Source organism: Myotis myotis, unplaced genomic scaffold, assembly GCF_014108235.1.
Source record: "Myotis myotis isolate mMyoMyo1 unplaced genomic scaffold, mMyoMyo1.p scaffold_m19_p_11, whole genome shotgun sequence".
NCBI lineage: Eukaryota > Metazoa > Chordata > Mammalia > Chiroptera > Vespertilionidae > Myotis > Myotis myotis.
The window spans coordinates 40364842-40373247 of record NW_023416315.1 but is presented as its reverse complement, the minus strand read 5'-3'; positions in this window follow the sequence as shown (position 1 = coordinate 40373247).

Genomic DNA, 8406 nt, shown 5'->3' with positions numbered 1-8406 from the left:
AGAGGATATATCAAGATAAAAATGACCCAGTCTTTAAGGGAAGACAATTTTAGCACAGCAATGGACTCTAGGCTTGCTGGTATCACTAAGAAAGAAAAAGACCAGTTCTGTTTTTAAGGGCAAAGTAAGGAAGTTCGTAAGATCCAAAAAAAGAGAACTATTTGATCTGGGTATTAAAGTATAAGTAGGAGTCCTTCAGATAGAATAGAAAAATAGGTACCATAGTGAGCAACATGGAGGTATAAAATGGTGGGATGAAATGCATTGGAAGGACTAAAGTCTTAGCAACAATGACTGTGAAGGAAATACCAGATTGGGTAGAGATGAAAGCCAGATAGATCAACAAAATCATTATATAACATAAAACTAAATTTGGACTTTGTTCTTCAGAGAGTGGGGAAGCCATTGATAAAACTTTAAGCCGGAGCTTTAACATAATCAAATTTGCATTTTAGAAAAATCTCTGTAGGCTATCCAAGAGATGGGCTTGCTGGGAGCCAAGGCGAAAGCAAGTTGGAAGGCTGAAAGACTATCTACAGAGACAATGCAATGTCCCAGGAAAGAAACAAGTTATTAAATGGAGGTCATGGCAGAGAGTATGGATAAAAAAAAGTAGAGCTAACACGATATGATAGAAGAAAGAAGTTCCATGAATTCATGACCAATGGCATATGAGGAGTGAAGGAGAAAAAGGCATTTAGCAAGGGACTTCTAGGATTCTGTTAGCTTGCATGACTTAAAGAAATGGCATTAAATAGGATAGGAGAAACAGATATTTTTTCACCGCAACAAATTTTTTTTAACAAAAACAGAGCGTGTATTCTGTACATTGTATGCTACTTACAATAATCTCAGTTGCTAAGGGATGCGGTGTGGGGTTTTTTTGTTTGTTTTGGCATGCACAAATGTAACTGTGAAGGACATACTCAGGTTTAGGGCAGTGGGAAGAAAAGGGAAGATACTTCTTTGCCCTTTTGATAAGATCATTTTTTTAAATAAAACTTCTGATACAATTAAGACAGTTGTGGAGGACAGTCACACAGTCTCCCTGGGACACAAAGAACAGCCCCGAGAAGAGCCGCTGGCCAGGAATCTGATGCCTTCCTTCCACACACACAGCTTCGTTTTCTGCTCCAAAGGAAGTCCGCTGGGGGTTCATTTTCTTTCTTTCTTTTTTTTTTTTTTTTTTAGGGTTTAAACAACTTTATTCCCAAGACGCCACTCATTGAGCCTCAATTGTAAATATAAATAGTATTCTCCTCATTTCACATTTTTATACACAAATTCTGAGATTTATAAACATGAACTCATTTTCTTTAAGCATTTCCTCTATAGGAAGTGTATCCTCTTTGGGTTTTGGGGGGGATTTTTTAACTGTTAAAATGATGTCCTTTTCCTATTTTAATCATGAGTCACATTTAATGTTGTTTAAGACAATAAAAAAGAAATTTATGATTTTGCTCTGATTTTCAGATGGTGGACCACATGTCTGAGGAAGCCTCTAAGACACTGTGGCCCATTAAGCATGGGATCTGTAAAAGTAAGCATACAAATGAATAAGAAAAATTGTACTTTTCATTGATAAAATTAAGCCTGGAATTTTCTCCCAAGGTAATGAACAAGATGTAGTAGCTCCTTTTCCTACACCCAGTCTTCAAAGGAAAGCGTTCGTTAGAATTCCAGTTTGGATTTAATGTTAAGCTTTACTCAGGACGTCCTCTTTCTTCATGCCAATTTTTCCAGATTTTATCAAGAGACCCTTTGAAGAAGTAATAAATTATTTGATCTCCTATTTATTGAAAATAATCCTTTCATTAAATAAATTAATAAATCACCGACTTGCAACCAGTACACATGACCTGAGGCTAAAGTTCAGTACCTTCTTCTCAGCTAATTCTACTTTTTCATCTCGTCAGGCCTCGCTCCCATTTACGGCTGGTGAGTATGTGACATCCCCAGAATTATTAATGGATGCCCACTGGAACTGTGCCAAGAACAAGCTGCCAGTCCACACAGCTATAAATGAAATGGTTGAACTGATGAGATCACAGGAGTTTGTTAATCCCTTGCCCAAGGCATGACCCCACTGAAATGAGGCTCCCTCAACAAAATGGCTGTATTTCTGAACAACATGGAAGAGAGAGAAGAAGGGAAGGAAACATAGGTGCCAAAATTGTATCGGAGAGGAAGCTGTTGATCTTTGAAGCATTACGACTTCTGCACCTCAACTGGACCAGAGTGACTGACTCAGCAAGGTCTTCTGAGAGTCAGAGAACCAGGAAGATAGCCAGGGGGTTATAACGACCATGTCATAATGATTGACACGTGCCTCGACATATGACCTGAGCAATGATTTCAGACCTACCCTCATCTTATAACTTGAAGTTGTACTATCACTAAAAACAGATAGAAATGAGTCTACGCCACGGAATTCTACAATATAAGAGCTGGAAGAGTAGGGTTTACGTTCATTTCTTTAATAGAAACTTTGTGAGTGAAATCCCTAACAAGAACCCTACATGTAATAGGGGTCCGAGGAGAAGTGGGCTAGCGGGACCAGGAGCTGTTGGTGCCTTTACGTTATTTCTTCCATCCTGCTTACACGTCCCTGTGACAACTTGGGCTTCAAGGTGCATAATTTGAAAACCCCTCCTCATTTATACAGATGAGGAAAGTGACCTTTTTGTCAGGGATTGCTTATTTTCAAGGCACAGAAACCTACTCAAAGTTGCTAACAGGGGGAGACATCGATGACATAAAGGGGGATACTGATATAAACCACAGGTAAAGTGAATGACTTAGCCTCCCAGCCCAGCGGTTCTCAACCTGTGGGTCACGACCCCTTTTGGGGTCGAACGACCCTTTCACAGGGGTCGCCTAAGACCATCGGAAAACACATAGATAATTACATATTGTTTTTGTGATTAATCACTGTGCTTTAATTATGTTCAATTTGTAACGATGAAATTGGGAGTCACCACAACATGAGGAACTGAATTAAAGGGTTGCGGCATTAGGAAGGTTGAGAACCACTGTCCCAGGCCCTAGAGCTGTAAATGCCACAAGAGAGAATAGAATCTGAGTGCATCTGCATAGTCTGTCTGCAGACAGATGGATTGATGCTGTGAAGTTCAAAATGGGTTCTTTCCTGTTTTCCCACGATTGCCAAGTAGGCCAACAGCTGAGAAACAAAAGTGCTAAGTAGTCCTCATTCTAATTTCAGAGCACAACCAGCTGTGGGGTCAGACAGGGTTTGCTGGGAGGTGCTTTTCAGCACAACCAGCATTACAGTCCCTCACCAACTCACTACCAATACATATAAAAGAGGACAAGGGAAGTGTGGCACTGACAGAAAGAAACCATGCTTGCTTTACCTGAACACGTATTCAACTTCACCTACTCTACATCTTCACTGAAGAAGATGAACTTAGCTGGAAAGAAACACATGACTGCCACACTGACTAGCCTCACTTTAAATTAATGATTGCAAAGATTAAGTGGACTCTCGACACTGCCTATTCTTTGTATATTTTCATAGGAAATGTATTTTTTCACTTATTAAAACTGCTATATTACACCTTCCCTCTGTTCAAACCAATATTAACCTCTCCTACACTCAACGAGTAGATTTTCCTTCGGAAACGGATGTAATCAGAAGAGAACTGTCTCATCTTCTCGCCCACAAATCTATCTATAAATGTACCTGAATCTGGTATCTTTATCCTTTGCTTATTTTAATTAAAAAAAAAAAGTATTGTCCCACCCCTAAGACCAACTTTTCCATTTCAGCACTAAATCCCATCCCTTTTCTATTCAAAGAGCTTTACTCTTAAATTGTGTATGTCTTTCCTGTATTATTTCCAGTAGGTCACAGTATAAAAAAATAAATTGGACTAATGTCCCCCTCCAGTTCTTGGCCTATTTCTCTACAAACCTTTAAAACAAAATTCCTCAAAATATCTGCCTACTTTGATACTAATTTATCTAGTCAGCTTTCTTTTGGTTAGTATTTGCTTCCTATTTTCTCACCAGTTCTATGTTCATCATTTCTTTATTATATTGCTCTTTCAGTTTTTTGAGATTATTTATTACTCTAGTTTTTATCTCAAAACAGTTATATATTTTTACTACTTTTAGAAGTTACTCCAGAGATTATATCATCATTGACTTAACCAAGTCTCATTTTAATTAGCACTTTTACCTGCTCTTATACAATGTAAGAAACACACCTTTTTAACTTCATTTATCTGGATATTATTGTTGTGTACTTTAATTCTATATATATTTAGATCCAACAGGAATTATAAGTACTATTTTGTACAATCTTTTAGATTTATATACATTTTCCCTTTGGCTCTCTTTATTTTCCCCTGAATCTCCTACCTTCCATCTGGTTTTATTTCTCCATTACCTGAAGAAAAAAAAAAAAATCTTTAGTGTTCTTTTCCATGCATAGTGTATGCCTGCTGGGGAAAAAAAAAAAAAAAAAAAAAAAAACAAACAAAAAAAAACACAACATTTTTTCCCCCACAAGTTTTGGTCTGAAAATATCTTTATTTAATCTTCATTAAGAAAGGATACATTTTTAGATATTTTGAAATCTAGGTTGAGTTATTTTCAGAATGTTACAAAAAGTTCCATTGTTTCTGATGAAAGAAGAGAAATCTCATTCTAACTGTTGTTTCTTAAGCTTCCTATAGCTAGTTTATAATTTTTTTCCTTTTTGTCTTAATTTTCAGTACATTTGCTGTAATTAGACAAACTGTGGTTTCCCTTTTAGTTATGGTTTGTAGTGCTTAGTTGTAGTTTGTAGTACTTTTTGGATCTTTGGTTTGTTATTTGTCACAGATCTGGAAAACTCTATCCTTATCCTTTTCAAATGTTGCTTATGTCCCATTTTCTCTCCTCTGCTTTTCCAGGGGTCCAGTTAGTGTTGCTAGGTGTCTTCACTACACCTCCTATTTTATAACTTCTCTTTGTATTTTTTATTCCTTATTTTTCTCTATAATTCATTCTGATGACCACTTTACCTATCCCCTAGGACTCAGTGGTCGGCAAACTGCGGCTCGCGAGCCCCATGCGACTCTTTGGCCCCTTGAGTGTGGCTCTTCCACAAAATACCACGTGCGGGCGCACACGTACAGTGCGATTGAAACTTCGTGGCCCATGGGCAGAAGTCAGTATTTTGTGGAAGAGCCACACTCAAGGGGCCAAAGAGCCGCATGTGGTTCATGAGCCGCAGTTTGCTGAGCCGAAGTTTGCCGACCACTGCCCTAGGTCACTAATTCTCTCTTCAATAGTGTCTAATAAGTTATTAAACCCATTTATTGAGTTTTTCATTTCAGTTATCAGGTAAATTCAATTTCAGAATTTCAATTTGTTTTTTTTTTCATAGTTCCAATTTTTTGTAAAATTGCCTAATCTGTCCTAAATTTCCTTGAGCAAAGTAATGATCTTAAAGATAAGTCTGTTACCTGATACTCCTGTTAGCCTGTTTCTATTGTTAAGGGTTTTTCTCCACCCCCCCCCCCCCCCCCCCCCTTGGCTTTCACTTGTTATCATTTTGTCTCCAAAAATGACCAGTTATTTTATTGAGTGCACAACTATATATATAGGCACTGTAGAAATAATTTAAGACCTAGAATGATGTCTTACTCCAAAGAGAATTTGTATTTTCTTCTGGAAAGTAGTTAGGGGCACTAACAATGTGAGCTTTCTTAAGTTAATATTAAGGATTGAGTTTATTTGGAGCTCAGCTTCCGTTTCTGCCATATTTGAACTACTTCTGACTCACACTTATTCCTAAGAGTTAGCTTTTGGCAATTCCAACTCTAAATCTGGTGGAGAGTCCCCTGGGCATACTCTGGATCACATACTTGATCCTATTAGTCTCTTTACATTGTTAAAGGTGCTGTTCAGATTCCCAGCCTCTCAGCTACCTTTTCTCTTAATGAAAATGTAGACCTTGGTGCTGGATTTACCCCTCTGGGTTTCTTTCTTCTTCCAAAACTTATTATTCTTTGCCATTTTGTTAGCTATCTAATATCTTCAGGCAGTTTTTAAAATTAGTCTTGCTGTTCTACTTGTTCTTAGGATAGGTACATATAATTTAGGCAAACAGTACCAGAAGCAAAAATCCCAAGAGGGAGTTGACTACGTTCACATCTCTATGTCCTCTTTTGCCATTTTTTCCTCTTCTATTCTGAACAACTTTAACTCTCACTTTCCCACTGCATCCGCTCTGAGCAAGATCACCAAGTGATTAAGTTTCAGTCCTCATCTTACTTGCTTACCCAGTAACATTTGACAACTTTGATGACTCTCTCTTTCTTGAAACATTTCCTTTACTTGGCTTCTGAGAAACCGTACTCTCCTTCTCGCTTTCTCTGTTTCTTTTGCTGGTTCCTCTTCCTTTTCCCATCATCTCAAAGTTAGTAAGGTTAACTACTTGGTGCCCTTCTTTTCTCTATCTACACCCACAATGTAGGTGACCTCCTGGAGACGTATGGCTTTAAATACAAAACATCGAAAGTGTGTTGATAGGTCCCAAATTTATCTTTTATCTTGAGCCTTGACCTTTCACCTGGTCACCAGGTTATTACATCTAATTGCCTTTTTGACAACTCCACTTGAATGTCGAAAAAAATATCTCAAACATAAAATTCTAAAGGTAAAACTTTAACTCCCTTCCCATCCCCACCCAGCTCAAGACAGACACTCAGGGGTTATAGTTGATACTGCTCTTTACCTCATACACCACATCCAAATTTTCAACAAATTCTGCAGAATATATTCTGCACCCAGCAGTGTCTCAACACTTAAATAATCTTGGTCCAAGACACTATAGTCCTTCTCCAGAATTTCTGAAATCCTTCAGCTGGTCTTTCTGCTCCTACTCTCATCCTCAACCCCTGCTGCCACCACACGCATAGAGTATTTTCTACCCAGAAAACATGTGATACTTCAAACATGTAAATGCTGTCATGTCACTCCTCTGCACAAAATCCTCCAATGTCTTCCTGTAAAACATAAAATAAAATGCAAACTCTTTATCACATAAAGATTCAAAATCTCTACAATCTCTACACCCCGCCCACTTTTCTGAACTGAAATCCTGCTAGTCTTTACTTCAGTCAAAACACAATGATCTCCTTATTTTTCCTCAAACACAAGCTCATCCTTACAGTAGGGCCTTCATACTTGCTATTTCCTCTTCCTGGAATGATCTACCTTTCCCCTAATTAGCTCTTTTACATCGTTACATCTGTTGAGATGTCATCTCTTCGAAGTGGCCTTCCCTGACTACTCTAAAATAGTTCTCTCACCTTTTCCTTGGCTTTACTTATGTAATTATTATTTTATCCAACCCTAGATATTTTGCAGGTATACTTGTGTTTGTCTGGTTCCTCCACTCATGAGAAAAGACACTTTGTCTTATTCATGACAATATTCTCATGACTGAGAACAGAGCCTGACACATAGTAGAAATTCAATAAATACTTGTTGAATGGATGGATGAATTAACAAATAAACAAATAAGGAACATGGTTGCATCATCAATAAATGGTTGAGACAGTAGTGTTTAGGAAACAAAATCATTTAGATGAGCGGTTCTCAAGGTGTGGTCCACAGACCAGTAGTATCAAAATCACCTGGAATTAAAATTAAAATTCTGGAATCCCCAGCCCAAATCTATTAAGAAACTGGAGGTGATGAGAGCAATGTGTTTTATTAAGTATTTTCTGAGATCCTGACGCATAATATGTTTGAGATCCACTGGTGTTAGGGATACACAAAACCTGATCCATTGCTTAATTTTGTAAGTAAAGTTTTATTGAAACATAGCCACTTCCATTTATTTACATATTGTTTATGGCTGCGTTTGCAGTGTTGAGTAGCTGCAACAGAGACCTTATGCCCACAAAGCCTATAATATTTACTATCAGGCCCTTTGCAGAAAAAACTTGATACCTAGTTTAAATCAATACCTTATCTATATATATAAAAGCCTAATGTGCAAATTGTCCCCTCAGGAGTTCGACCACGAGTTCAGTCACTTGCTATGATGTGCGCTGACCATCAGGGGATGGCGTGGAATGAAGGAAGACCCCAGCTGCCCGCTGGAAGACCCTAATCAGCCCTGATCGCTGGCCAGGCCTAAGGACCCTACCTGTACAAGAATTTCATGCACCAGGCCTCTAGTACCATATAATTATGGCAGAGCAGCACATATATCTATTTCCTTTCCACCAAATGCCACTGACATGAAAGAAAAGCTATGGCTAAAGAAGGATCCATAACAGACTGAAAAACAGGTAAAGGTGGCATCAGTGGACCAGAAAACTTGAAGAAATTTCAGTACATGAAAACTATTTGGGGGAGTGGGGAGGGAGAAGATGAAATCAG